The sequence below is a fragment of the Melozone crissalis genome, unplaced genomic scaffold (genome assembly GCF_028551555.1).
Source record: "Melozone crissalis strain CALT ecotype California unplaced genomic scaffold, PUWL_Pcris_2 ptg000005l_1, whole genome shotgun sequence".
In the NCBI taxonomy this organism is placed as follows: domain Eukaryota; kingdom Metazoa; phylum Chordata; class Aves; order Passeriformes; family Passerellidae; genus Melozone; species Melozone crissalis.
Genome location: NW_026535783.1, coordinates 56309996 through 56325373, shown reverse-complemented (window position 1 = coordinate 56325373; position 15378 = coordinate 56309996). Strand labels below are relative to the sequence as shown.

The 15378-nt window shown below is 41.9% G+C and overlaps 1 protein-coding gene across 1 annotated transcript in view; it reads right to left on the bottom strand.

The window, feature by feature from the left end:
• ELOVL7 (ELOVL fatty acid elongase 7) overlaps positions 1-8859 on the bottom strand; it is a 31572-nt gene extending 22713 nt beyond the window's left edge. Inside the window, exon 1 of the mRNA XM_054285131.1 lies at positions 8784-8859. The gene's annotated coding sequence lies outside the window, so the exon portion shown is untranslated. The remainder of the gene's footprint in view (positions 1-8783) is intronic.
• Positions 8860-15378: the final 6519 nt, after the last annotated feature.

Below are 15378 nucleotides of genomic sequence, written 5' to 3'. Positions count from 1 at the left end.
AGACACAGGCCTCTCAGTCAGAACAACTAAACAGAGCAGTAAAGTCAATTTCTCATGGCACTCAATTTTTTATTTCTACATCCCAAAGAAGAGCTCCACTTAAAAAAAAAACCCAATAAATAGGTAATTAGCTTACACTTACACATGACCAGAGTTACTGTGGAAGGGAAAAAGTGAAATACAAGTTTCTGAAATGGAAAAGCCAGATATTTCTAATATATCTTATACTCAATGGAGGAATTACAATGGGGTGGAAAATGGAAATGGACAGCAAATAGGTATCTGAAGTTTAAGGATAACTGGAGGAAATTACCCCACATGCTCATCCTGAAGTCAAAGCCACTTACATTGTGATTATATGTTGAATCCAGAGATGAATGCATGGAAATTAATACATTATGAACCCCCACTTGATTCTATTCAAAATTTGAGTAAGTTTTTGGGTACCACTCCAGCCATCCTGCATGTTGCTTACACTACTTGCCTGATAACTTTCCCTAGTACCTTTTGTTTTTGGGATGACTCACCCGTTGGAGGCAGATCCAGTTTGGCAGCTTGGGCACATGGGGTGAACACAAGAATGGGAGCACCTTTGCTTTCATACAGTGCTAGCAGCAGTTCCAAAAATACTCTTTCCCACTTTTCCACTTTCCATAGAAGCTATGGAAAAGCTTCTAAGGACTCTGGAAGTGCTGGACTTTGAAAGGGTTCTTGTGACAGACTTGGAGGTCTGAAACCTCCAAGTTTGAGAACTTGGAGAACTCAAGAAACAGTATGGAATAGGAATATTCATGTTTGCCTATAAGTATTGGAGAGAGGAAACATCCAGACACAGTGACCCAGAGCAGGCAAAGGCCTGTAGGAACTAAAGAAAAAGACTGTGTGGGCAACACAATGTTGCATGGACAGTATTCAGAAGACAGCCTAACCTCAAGAGCTCTCATGAAAGCAAAATCATCCATTACCTAAAAACATTAACTGGTTTGATCTGCAAAGATTTTTTAAAACCAGATCTTGTTATGAAAATTCAGCTTTAAAATATACACATTTTTCATTCAAATTCCAAGAAATCAATATGCAAGAGTTTACAGAACAAAACACAAAATAGAGGTTGATATTATGGGCAAAGATACATTAATAACAATACACAGCTGTGAAGGCATACTTCAGCTCCAGATCTAGTTATCTAGACCTTAGTTCCTTTGCTAATAGGGATTTCTAAAAGTCTTCATTATTTTGCACCTCCTGGAAGCTCAAGAATGGCACAAAAAACAGCACTGTGCAGGCCATGAGTTTGTAACTCAGAGCTTTTTTAAATCAGCCTGGAACAACAAACAGTAACTTCACAGAGAAGCAGAATCAAACAACATCCATGCACAAGTTTGATCACAGGTATGTAAGGATTTTTCCATCTTCTATCAATATTTTCCACTACCACAACAGAATGTACTTTTAACTGTCTTTCCAATCACTTGGAGACAATCCAGGATCACAAGATATCTCTGCAGTTTAAAATACAACAGTTCATCCAGACAGCATGGAGGGATGAACCAGCTATCTCTGGGCAAGGCAACTGCACATTTTTTGTCCTCTTTTCGATCCTGAAAGATTGCCAAATACAAATAGCTTAAAAAAAAAAAAAGAGATCCCATCAACAAAGTGCATTAAACAATGGATATGCAACATCAGAATAACACAGGAGACAATAATACTTCCAATAAAGAAGCTTGGCAAGCAGCAGAGTACTCAGCCTAATACTAATGCTCCTTTAAAACACCAGTATACTAGAAACAGACAAGTGTCTAACAGTCTACTCAGCATGCTACAGCAGTATAACAGGATAAAACTGGACTGTCTCCAATACAAAAGAAAATTAGACTTATGTATAGCTATGCATTTAAGTTATCAAAAATAGTATTTTTGACATACAAGTTTCAAAGCCTTGCAGGAGAGGTCCATCAGTGGGTTTGGTTCACTCTCTGCATGAACTTCTCAGCCCCCAGAGAAAAAGGGGCATGTCTGCTACCAATTAACACAGCAAAGCTGTAAACAAAACCAAAGTGTTGTGTGCTGGTTCAATACTCCAGTTAATATGCAAAACTAGTGGGCCACACCCCCTTTTCTGAACCTAAAGCAACACCATAGCCCTCATCATGAAAGCAAACCTGGTTTGCTTCTACTTTTCTTCTGCCTCACTTCACAATGACTCTATTGCTCACACTTAAGCCAAACAATTTGCTTTTGCACATATTCTTTGTCTTATATATACATTATTCAGGTGCAGGTTCAACCAGATGACCATATCCAAAAAGTGTGATGCCATCCCACTGACTGGAAAGGAAGACTGGATCTCTTCCCACTGCAGTCATCTCAAAGAATGAGCCAAGGTCATATAATTTCATGGTCTCTAAAAGTGACTCCCTCACTTATCACAGAAGTCTTTCTAGATTCAATCAAGGGTGATGCTTCAGCACCTTGGATGAAAGCAACTGATGAAATATCACATTTTACAACAATATGCGTAAACTCTCTACAGGATAAAAGCAAGAACACCAGATTGCACAATTTCCACACCTCCAGAGGCAATTTTCCATTCCATACTTTTAAATGCAGTTCAAATGGGGTACATGAGATGTTCAGTTTTAAAATAAAATAGCAACCTCATTTCAAAACTGGAAAAAATTTCAGAGCAAATCAGAACTCAACATGGTCCGGTCCATGTTCAGGAACATTTTCTCCACAACTTTCCGATAAGCTTCCCTAACTGATTAAGTGGATCACTTCAGTTTACAAAAAGCTGTTTCAGGATGATCTGAAATTCAGATGGAGAATACTTACCCCTTAAGATTTCAAGCAGTTATTAAAGGACTAGTTGAAGAGAGGCACAGAGTATTCTAATGGCACCTGTATTTTTCATTCCCTCCTCTCTTTCGAAAATCTGCCATGCTCCTAGTTAGAAGTTAAACTGAGTTAACTTCCTAAATATCTAAGGGCTATGGCGCAAGGCTATTTACAGTCTTGTCTTAAAAGGTTTTTTTCCTTTTTCATGTAAAAACAAACTTAAGCAAACTCCCTAACAACCTGACTTGTTACAGAACAACAGGTGCTACAGAAACAATATTGTCAGCACAGCAGAAATAATGAGAGTGATTGTAACAAGGCTTTCAAGAAGTACCTTACAAGTAATTTTATGAAAGGTTTCATTTCCAAGTTGACAGTGAACATTTGAGTTTGCTTCATTATCTTCTTGGCTTTGATCAGTTGTATATTCTACAATTCTCATTCACAAGAGACAAAGGGGGACAAGGGCACATCCAAAGTAATAATAATAGTAGTTATAATAATTTCATTAAGCTTGTCACACCCCTTCTGTAGAGCTAAAGACTAAAAAGTGATTTTTTTTTCTTCAGCACGGAACAAACAAGCTAGAACTCTGACTACAAAATGATAAAGAATGTATTTTATCTAGATTTTTCCAACTGTACATTTAAACAAATACAAAAGGGATTATTGTGGATGTTAAGAATGCAAATACTGTAAAGCACACTGTCCTCTTGCAATATACTTGAATCCAAGTAATTTTCACCTGTACAAAAGGAAACCTTGCCAGCTACCACTTCTCTGAACTGACTACAGACATTTCCACAGGCCCATCTCCATCTATTCATAACACCACAACTTTCCTGAAAGAAAGAACACAGTACCAATGTGAACCATTCCCATACTCTAAAAGCATACACAGAACCACTGAATCAGGTTTTTGTGACTTGGCTTTAAGTCATTTCAGGACTGATGATACAATGCAAATTATTTCCAAATCAACAAACTGATCTTTGTGAGTCAGAGTCCAGCAAGAGTCGTCCCCTTCTTTTGTTAGAAAACAAAGAATAAAAGGAATAGAGTAAGCTATATTTTTATCTCAGGCATAGCCATAAACCCTGAATGCCATCACTGGGATAGGAGCATTCTCTTGAATTCCTGCCCATGAGATGCCTGTTGAAACTTAGCAGCTTTTTGCACAGTACATCCTATTTCTTTGCACAGGGTTTTGCAGTGCACTAGACAAACTTATGCTCATATTCACATGCATTCAGTGAGGCATTGCTTAAAAAAAAAAAAAAAAAAAAAAGTCTCTGAATAGAGGTTCCAGGCACAGAGCCCAAAGTGCAAGGCCCATATCAATATAAAACATAATCCAAACTACAAAGAATTTCACAATACAATTAAACACAGGCAGGCAGCATGTAGGAATTCATAAAGCTGCTACAAGCAGCTTCTCTTGAGCACAGTCTGCTCAAGCAGAGCAAGTCTGGCTGTTTACAGGGTAAGTTTGCAATTATAAGAGCACTTTTAATAGTAGCAATGTAATTTTAATCAACCTCTCTCCCCATTACTCATACCTGCTCCTATGTCACCCTTGACTTCTGCTGGAACAACCATTTTTCTGGCTGCATAATAAAACAGATTGAGAAACAGACCCAGCACAGGAGAGCAAGCCTCACAGAAAAAGAAAGGGTTTTTTTTAATCCAGACTGTTTCCTCAGTGCTTCTTAGTACCAGCTTTCACCAAGAAATACCCCAGTGCAAAAGAAAAGTGATACAAGAAGCATATGCAAAGAAAAGCAGGTGGAATAAGAAAAATGTTGGGGAAACTGCAGCATCAGCCTAAGTAGGTATCATAAGTGGAGTGGAGATAAGGGTTCATGTGTTTGCTGCTTTTACCCTGGCACAGTGTAAAGGGGCAATCCGAATACCATTGCTCCTAGCAAATAAGGTGATTCATAGAGTTTACTGACACCTGTATTTGTCCTCCTTGTGACATGTGTGCCTCTCTGCAGGTGGAAACCAGAGTTTGCTTTGGGCTGGATAAGCTTCACAAGTAGTTTTTAAGAGATGTGTGTGCTACCTCAGGATTTTGAAATTAAATGCTACTGAAATTCAGTTCCTCAGACTCTCATCAAGAACCAAGATAACACTTAAAGACACTTAAATCTGTGTTTCTCTAAACTGTTTATTCATCTCACATTACTTCATTCACGAATCACTTATAGGTGTTTTCTAATCAACATCTTCAGTGATAAATTGCTTTGTGTAGCCATCATAAGCAGACAGAACGAAAAAACAAAAAACATGCGGAAGAAAAAAAAAGACATCTTGACAGACACATTGAAAGCATTTTACTTTGTGAATTGATTAAAAATAGAAAAAAATTACCAAAAAACAAAATGAAAACCAACTAACTATTCAATATTTGCATGTCAAGGGTCAGCATTAAACACTGAAACCAAAGACAAGTAAAGATAAGAAACACCTAAGTTATTCTGGTGTCTCTCATCAGTGTAAACTCACATATTTAACTTTTTATGTTTTGGATTTCAACTAAATGTCATATACATGGAAAAAAAAAATTCAATTGCTACATCACTGGCAACTTTGCCAAACTTTTGGAAAATTGGAAATGTGACGAGAGGCACTTAAATTGCTGCATGTCCTTCTAGCTTTAGAGGTACCCTTTAAACTGAGCTGTTTAAAAAAAAGTACAATTGGTTTACAGAATTACCTACTAGATTTATTAATTCTTTTGTTCTAATAATCTCATCTTTTTGAGGAGTAAAACATTTTGTTTCCACCCTTGAGGCTGTATTTGCCCTTTACATGCAGCAATGAGCCTTAGTACTGGGTGAGGTCCCAGGGCAAGCACATGGAACTTGCTCCCTAGCACTGTGGAAAAATGCAGAGTAATCACTCAGCTTTCAGGGCAGCTTTCAAGCAAAGACCAACTTCCCTTTAAGTACTCAGGCCTACCAAAACTGCTGTTTGAAGTTAACAGTCCATAAACTGCAGTAGACAAAAACACACCTAAGTCTGCCATTTCTTGAATTTAATACATACTTGGGCAACAAGAAACTGATAAAAACACTGCCCATGTGTCACATGCCGTGACTTCATGAAAGAAAACCAGAATAGTGAAGAGCTGCAGTGAGGGACAGAGGAAGAGTGAGGAGAACAAGCATTTCTTCCTTTCCAGTTGCCCAGGCTTTGAGAAGCAGCTTAAAGTTTCAGGCATCCATTAGCTGGAAGAGAATATGAGTGTTGGGCTATGACATTATTTGTACAAAATATGTTGTGCCACTGAAGATGTCAACATCCTACCAATTCATATTTGCCTATGTACTATAGCTCTACTATCCCTGTTTTACAAGTTGTCCTTGAGCCACTCCAGGCAAAAAAACACAGTTGGTCTAAACCCATAACTGATATCTACACCATCTTATTTCAGCACACCAGCCTTCACCAGGAAAATTATGGGCAGCAGCCTCTGACAGCCATGCTGAGGCAGTCATCAGGCAGGGAGAGATGCCACATGAAATCTGCCAAGCTAGATCCACAGTACAACAAACACAATTTCACAAGCAGCTAATGAAGATCCATAAAGGGATCTTGGCTCCCTTCCACCTCCTGACCTTGAACATGGCACAGAGGTGACATTCTCCCACTTCCCTCACCCCACACATGCCTCCCATGCCCATCCCATGTGCTGCTTGTGCCTCTGCCTCACTCTGCAGCTGCCCACACCTCCAGAAATTTGTGTGTTAGGCAACCAGATATGGGCAGGCCAGAGGAAGCAGACACACTGTGCAGAAGCAGTTTCAAGAGGAAGAGCAGAAGTCCACAGTGGGGGGGAAGTTTGCCAGTTTATTGCAGCAGAAAGAAACAAAGTCGGGAAAGGCACAGAGAGGCATGGGGTTCACACTTGGCAAATGCCATCAAGTCATGTCAAAATACAAAAACGCCCCTGATTAGTTCTTTTACTGATATGCCACTAGTTGATAGGCATTTCATGGTATTTCCTGAGTTTCATAATGAGTTAAATCCTATTTGGCTTGTATTACTTGACTAATGCTGTGGCATCTTTCCCAACACATTCCATGAATATTGCTTCCTGTACCAGAACCTGTCTTGCTCTACCAATAAGTTCTAAATAGAAAGATCACATTGTATTGAAATACCATAAAGTTGCATTATTCTGTATTATCAACAGAGGTGCTGCTTAGCAAGAATTTCAAAGAATCATAGAATGGCCTGGGTTGGAAAGATCACCTAGCTCCAAACTCCTGCCATGGCCAGGGACACCTTTCACTGGACCACACTGTTCAGAGCTTCATCCAGCCTGGGCCTTTCAGGGCTGGGGCATCCACAGCTTCTCTGGGCAAACTCTTCCAGTGCCTCACTTTAAGCCTATATTTCTCTAGGTTTTCATATTCTAGGTCTTTGTACATTTTCTTCAGGTAAACCTGTGAGTACAAGCGCTCCCACTCCTCAGGGAAGTGTTTCCAGGGTACATCCACGCTGCCTAATGCCATGTCAATACACCATGATTCCACCTCTACCTGAGGCAGCTCCAAGGCAGCCCGAGTGCGTTCCGGGCAGCACCCCAAGTGTTGAGCAGCAGAATAAATCAGGCAGCATGTTCCCAGGCTGCTCCCAACAACCAGAAAAACTTGTTGGAACTTCTCCCACACGGTAGTAGGGCTCAGTACAGACCTACACATGGGTCTGGGAAGAACTGAATTACAATGAAGTAAGAGAGTATCCATACATGCCTGTAAGTTTTCTGGTTTGTCTGAACACCTTTAATTAACATACCTTGATTTCCTATGCAAGCAAAAAAAAAAAATCTGTAAGAGCTGGTTTGCTGCCTCACTATGACTTTTCAAGCATCACACTATTTTGCCTTGGTGATAGCAACACCCAAGACCCAACCAAAGTTTCAATTCAAAACGTATTCACAAATTAAGTATCCACAAACTTACAATTCTATAACAATGTACATGACAGCTACAGTTGCAAAGGACAAGTAAATCTAAGAGGCAGCTCCAATGTAGCCTCATCACCCCCCCCAGCTGGCGCTGACCTGCCTCCTTGGCTCCTGGCCTCACTGCCTAGGGGACCAGTCCTTAAGGACAGACCTGCCCCACATGGCAGCAAAGGTGACCTGTTTCCAAAGATGAGGAAGGCAGCAAGCCAGATAGCCACCCTTCCAGCTTGTCAGACAACCCCTGGCTAGACATCACCCCTCCAGCCCTACATTTTAATATCACCTTCTTAAGCACATGGGCCACACCTCTCCCCTGACTGTCTCCAACCTTCACCCTTGAAGAGAAAAACCTCCGTTTCTTGCTGCCTGGGATCACCCTTTGGGATCAAAAGGTGTGGGAAGAAACAGCATTTCTCAACAATAAGGTCCCTGATGCAGTGGGGTCATGCACATGCCACGATGTAACTTGTTCTTCATGACAGGAAGGAGAGTTCTGTTCCTGGGAGGCACAGCCACAGGTCCTTGAGAGACAGGCACCGGGAGGTGTGGGGCACAGCCAGAGGGTTTGGAGGAACAAGAACTGCTTGGTGCCAGACCGGGTGAAAGGGTTTAGGGGCACAGACGCGGTGCGGCGTAGGGCGCAGTGAGAATGCTTGGAGGTAAGGCACCGCAGGGTGAAGTATACTCAGCGGGGTTGGAAGAGGAAGCACCACAGGGAGCCTGAGAGTCTGGAATACGGCACAGAGGGTGCGGATAGGGAGAGGGACCAGGGATGCAGGTGCACCCAGAGGACGAAGGTGCGGAGCAAAAAAGCTCAGCGCGGAGCAGCCAGGGGGTGCGGAAGAGAGAAGAGGTACGCAGGAGCAACCAGGGAGTTTGAAAGGAAGGTAGGCAGGAGGCAGCCCCGGACCCGTCCCGTCCCGTCCCGTCCCGCCCAGCTCCGCACGCCCAGCGCGGGACAGACCCTGCGGAAGAACGCCGAAGGCTCCTGCTCCCAAGATCGCCGCGCTGCGCCGCGCTCCGCTTTCCCGCTCCCGCCGGACCCACTCACGTGGCAGCACCGCGCCCCACCTGTCCCCGCACCGCCGGGCGGCAACTGCGCGGCGGCGCCGCGCGGCCCGCGGGAGGGCGCCGAGGGGGCGGCCCGCACCGCCCCGGCACCGCCCCGGCACCGCCCTCGGAACGCCCCCTGAGCTGCCCCGGCACCGCCCCCTGCACTGCCCGCTCCGCCCCGGCACCGCCCGGCGCGTCTCACTCGACCGAGGCTCGCGGCTAGGGGTTGGGAGCCCTCGTGAGCGAGACCAGAGAAGCCGCAAGTGCGACCCGAGAGTTGGAGAACTTCCCCTGTGAGCAAAAGCAGAGGGAATTTGGGCTGTTCAGCCTGAAGTCTTCAGGGAGATCTTATAGTACCTTTTACTGCCTCAGCGGGGCTATAGGAAAGATGGGAAGGGACTTTTAACAAGGGCATGTAGTGATATGACAAGGGGGAAATGGCTTTAAACTGAAAGAGGGTAAGTTTAGATTGGATATTAGGAATAAGTTCTCCATTGTGAGGGTGTTGAGGCACTGGCACAGGTTGCCTCGAGAAGGTGTGGATATCCCATTCCAGGCAGTGTTCAAGGCCAGCCTGGAGAGGACTTCTGAACAACCTTGCCTAGGGAATGCTGTCCTTCCCCACAGAAAGGTGGCTGGAAATAGGTTCTTCAAGGACCCTTCCAAGCTAAACTGTTTGGTGGTCCTGTGACAGCTGGTTTTCCAACTGTTGTGGTACCCACTGGTGTGGTGTTAAGGGGTTCTCCAAATGCCCTTAGATCTCAGTCTCACTAGCATGGAGGAAGGAAAACTGGCTTCTTGGCGTTGCTTTGGGATCCGTGGCAGCTAAGTGTCACCCAAGGCAACACCAGGAAAGTGTAAAAATTCCTTTTTAAAAAAAAACCACAACCAGTCAGCTTTGGCTCGCTGCTTTTGGGAACACTCCCATCCCAAAAAATACTCCTCTCTTAGAGGATGTTCAGCATGACAGTAACTGTCCCCAGTGACTCCCATCTAGACAAGTATGGGGCACAAAGAAAGGTAACTGGGAATTTCTAGTGTGTAAACAGGTGCTCCATTTAAGTTGGTCTATCATTTTAGTGCACAAAAGGATAGAAATTATAGCTTTTTGAGATGGTAAGCATGGAGATGATTGCCTGAGTCAAAAGACTGCAAAAGCAGTGAGGAGGGAGAGAATATGAAGGCAACTTGAAGAAAAGAGGCAAAATCATTTGAGATGTACAGAAATGCACAAGATGAAGGGTCTGTGAGCTAATGCTGTGAAATGAATGCATGGTCAATGTCAATGCAAAGATGCATAAGGAGTCTCTGAGTTGGAGGACAACAAGAAGCTCAAAGCTCAAACCTGAAGTTTGTGATAACAAGAGGCAGAACCACCACAGAAAGCTTGTTAAAAGTGTGGAAAAATTATGAGAAGCTGACAAATAGATGGCGGGATGTGGAAAACAGTTTGTAACAGAGATCCTGCAGAAGCTCCATAACACTGAGTGATTGATTAGGGTGGAGAGTAGGAAGAGGATCTTTTCCTTTTGGATTTGCTTCATGCTTCTATTGGAATTGTTAGGATTATGACAGATTATGAAATCCCTGGGCTTTTGAAAGAGCGTCTTAATAAGATCATTGGGTTTGGCCAAAAGGGATATGTCAAAATATGATAAACAATTGAGCAATACTGTATGTCTCACCTAGGAGGGGAACAATCACATAACAAAATTAAATCATCCCCTTTTCCCTTCGGCAATCAGAAGTTAGAACCATTTTTTATTTCTTGGTTCAAACCCATTTTTTTTGTCTAAAATATTGGGCAAGAAAAACCAAAAACAAACTTTAGGAACCACCACATCCCTGCTCAGACAGAGTTCTTGGGAGCCTCAAGGGTAGTAAGTCTTAACTTTGTCCAGAGGGATGTGGCTTAGCCAGCAACTAATATTCCTCCTGTGTTGCAAAATCTCTTTTGCCCTGCCTGATAGGGCTGCCTTGGCTAAGAAAAAATGTGACACTGGGGTTCAAAGCGATAAAAAGTAGGTTACCCGGAGGCTTCAAAAATACACAGCTGTTGTCATTCATGCAAAAAAGAAAAGCAAGCCAAAAAGCAACAACCAGATGCAAACTAACAGTTCTAACACATTTGATGCCAACAGTGTTAGCATCAACAGCTTTTCTTTCTTTGGAGCCCATAAAGACAGTAAGAGTCCTTGCTTTCCATGCACTTCAGGACCAAAGGTAATTTGAACCATCAAGCAAGTTTGTGAGTGTTGGGGGAGGACAGAAATAATGGTTGACCTGTTCAGGGCAGGTAAATCATTAACATGCATCAGGAAAAAGGCAGCATGAAGGAGACAGCTGTGCCCTACACACACAAAGAAAACCAAGAGACAGAGACATTTACATTGTAAAAGAGGAGCCAGCAGCTTCTCGGCTCTTAGCATGTGAGAGCAGCACATGATATTTACTGTAAATTTAAGTAATCTATTAAGTTCTCTACATGTGCCATCCAAGAATAGGACAGGAGATAAACGTAGACTCTGAAGACAGCCCAATGGACTTTACAAGATGGTAAAGACACAACTACTAGTATATGATGAATGAAGAACTGTGCTTGCCATGAATAGTGATAGCCAGTGCTTTACCTTATATTTTTTTGTCTTACTAGAATCCAAGTAGCTTACACCCTTTAAGAGTCTTTTAGAGACAAGCACTCGCTGGGGCTGTATTTGAAGCCTTGAACAGCTGATCAGCAGGAGAACCACAGGAACCACTCCCTACTCCAGCAACAGTGTTAGCTGCTTTCACTGACACAGTTCAAGGCAGTCATCCCAAGAACACCAACAGATATCTGCACACCAATCTTGAAGAGAGATGACAGGGTAACCCAGATTTTTTTTGCAAGCTTTGCTTTTCTGGAGAACACCTGGTTTGCCTGTGCACTTGTACTGGTTCTCTGAATCACAACTGCCAAACCTGTCCAAGGCAGATTCTGTTGCATGTGGCAAGTCTCCCACAGCCATCACAGCACTGTGTTGAGCAGCTGGATTGGCAAAAAAAGGGCCCTCTATGCCCCTTCTCATTTTCCAGTTGGAGTTATTTTCAGACTTTTCTTACTGCTTGATGCAGAAAATATTGCTTCTTCTTCTAATCCTCTGAGCCAGAATAGTGCCTTTCATTTAGCTGAGGCTTTCTGATAATTTTTCTGCCCAGGTCTCCTCCAGAACACCATGAATGGCCCCTTGTGTAATGCTGGTAGTGACTTTCCAGGAGCAGTTTCCTCACCACAAAGGAATTCTTCCTCAGACATGTATCATCAACTTATCTGTGGACACAGTGAGAAGATGACTCAGTCCTGCTCATATCTCTCTTGATGAGCTGAGTTTTGCAGGGAGGTTTCCCCCTCCATCTGGGGACACAGTCACTGCAGGTGACTGTACAGAAGTGAGTAGTCACTGCTGGGTTTGCATGGCTTCTTGGCACCACAAACACACCACAGTGTACTCCGCTACTGTCACATCAGCCTGTTTCAACAGCCACATATTGACCTACATGTTGGGTTCCAGTTTTGACATTTGAACAATAGTGAATTTGATGAACTCTTGCAAATACGACAAAGCTATTCAGATAGAGAATTTTCCATGTAAAGCCACCTATCTCAAGTAAAAATATTAAAACCATTATGTCCATAGAAAGTTGTTTTGCCTCTGAGATTGATGCTAGGCAGGAGTGAAGGAAGAAGGCGCCACAAAAGTAGGGTGAATAATGACTGTTGCAAAAGTATAAGAAATAATATTAAGTGTATGAAAAATGTAATTAAAGGGGATGTTTAACAGAAGCAGTGTCATGGTGTTATACGTCTATAATATACCTATGTAATATATATATTCTACTACATGTGTACATTTTAAACTTTCTTCCTGAACACAACACATGTAGAATATACTGTATATACAAATAAACTTAGAATGCATGCAAACACATATTATATAATGCACTTTATTATATACACACTGGGCTTCTCAAATGAATACTGGTAGTGATTCACCTCCTCAGAGTGTATTGCTTGAATGCAGGCTGATTGCAACTCAATCTATATCAGGAAGGAAAATTAAATAACCCACAAAAAGTGCATTGCAGTCAGCCAAAGAAGCCTGACTGAACATAATGAGAAAACCAAGGTACACCTGGCCAGCCTGTTCCCAAAAATCATAACCTTGCATCAGCAGATTTTTCATTTTAGTCTGCCCCATGTCTGAAAACTGTGTCTGGAAAAAAGAGCCGGACAGTGGCTGTTCTGGAGACTATATCTTTCAGCTTTGCACAGCTGAGAATTCTAATTCAGATGCTATCTACCAACTGTTTTAAATCTTTTGTAAGTCAAATTTTACCTGTATGCATTACTAACACTGATGGGAGCAAAAGTTTTATCCTGTAAGAACTCAGACAATGCTAAAGGAAGTGTCAATCTTTATTGGATGCTGGAGGGCTATAGGACCTGTTTGCTGTTCCTGGACGAGAACAGCATGCTGCAATTAATCACAGCCTTATCCTTGAACTGGGTGCATAAACATGTGTAGAAACATAAGCTCCTTTTAGAGAGTAGGAACTCCATAACTCCAAAAGGATTCTAACATGTATCATTAAGAAAAATAAAAACACATGACAACCAAAGGTCAACAAAGAAGTGAATGTTAACTTTGCAGAACACCTGCACAGTGCTGGTTAGGTTATAGTTGGCCAAGATGACAGGTGCATGCTGTGGTGCAATCCACCAGAAGGGCTTGCAGTAGGAAGATCAATAACAATAAGCTACTAGTACATGTTACACCATTTCCAAATCAGAACAATCAACCAGGATTTTACCTGATTAAAAGTTTGTTTTGGGCTTTTAGAAACAAGTAAGTTAATGAGGCAAACAAAGATAAACCAATATAGCCTGTGAAAACTCTTTGCTGCTAATGACAATGTAGATGCCTGTGTCATCTCCACATGCCATGTGCTGCACAACATCTGCAAGGGTATGAAAAAATAAGATTTTCGGTGTAGGCTTGAGTACCTGCTGGTTTACACTTTGAACGTGAAAGAGACAGACTCTTTATCCCAGCAGCATGTGGTGACACAGATGTATAAATAGCTCTCTCTCATATAATTTTCCTATTTCTTCATTAGTGAATCATTACACTCTAGGAGACCATGGGCTGCCATGTTCCTTGAACTGGAGGGACAGGGATGCTGACAAAGAGCTCTCTCTCTGCTGTGTTCAGTGTCCATGCAAGAGCTTCTACCAATTTTGCCAGATTGCAGACATTTTGCTGTGAGAATGCATTACAAAGATGGTACACCTGGGTGAAGGAATGAGAACTGACCTTCAAATCAAAACCCTTGAGTTATTTTGCTTGTTTCACTCTCAGACCAACACGGCTCAGGACATAACTTGTAAGGCAACTGAGTGTTACATTGAGAAAGAGAAATCGAAAAAATTTTGGAGGAAGCCATTGAAAGCTCACCTCTCCCTGTTCAAAAGCCAACCATCTACCTTTTTCTCCTGTCCCTTCTCATATTTCTTATGCCAGTGTCCACAAGGACTCCCATAAAAGACACTAAATTGCATAACCTTCCTAACAGTGAAGCAGTTTTTCTTCCCCTTCTCTGCCAGTCTCTGAGATATGAAGAAAAATGAAAGACTAGAGAAGAGAGCTTTATGATTAATTAGAACAAATCCATGGTCCATTCTGCCGTGATATATAAAACATTATTCAAGGAATGCAAAACTACAGTAAAATCATACCAAGAAGTTACTTTCTAAAATTGATTTTTGATCATATTACATGCACCTAACAATACATCGTGGAAACCTAATCCTTTAATGGATTTTCATTTATTTATTTTTATAAAAGCATTTTGCAGATGGGATTGGGAAGAAAAGCAGGAAAATAAAAGTAAATAAATAGATAATCAAGGGAAAGAGGTACTCAACACAATTTCTGGGAATATGGTATAGTTATGCCTGGTAGGACTCCCCATCTGATTTTAGACAAATCAGGTTGTTTTTGTTCCCATTCTCCCCATGACAATTATGTCACCTGTGCTTGGTAAACAGGCAGAGATTAAGAAGTTACTTTGAAACTGAAGATACTAATACTCAAGGAAAGGCAAACCATGGAAAAATAGTTGTGAGACAGACATGCTGTTCAAGACACTCAGAAAAGAGCCACAGGCAAGATATTTTTCAAATGGATTAAAATAAGCACTGCCTCTTTCTAAATTATTATTCCAATAAATTTAGAAGTGACTAGTTTATCAAATGTAAGAACATGCTAATTTAGTTTAATTTTTGGAGAAAATGCTAAGAATAATAGACTGGGAATTTCAACAAATTTGTAATTGTGTAACATATAGTTTGTACTGTCTTGTCATAGCTGGGTTCCACACACGAACAGGTTGGTATTGAAATCTTCATTGGCAACATGCCTGTCAGACAATTCCTGAAAAAGAAGTTGCATAAGCTAATTACTAAT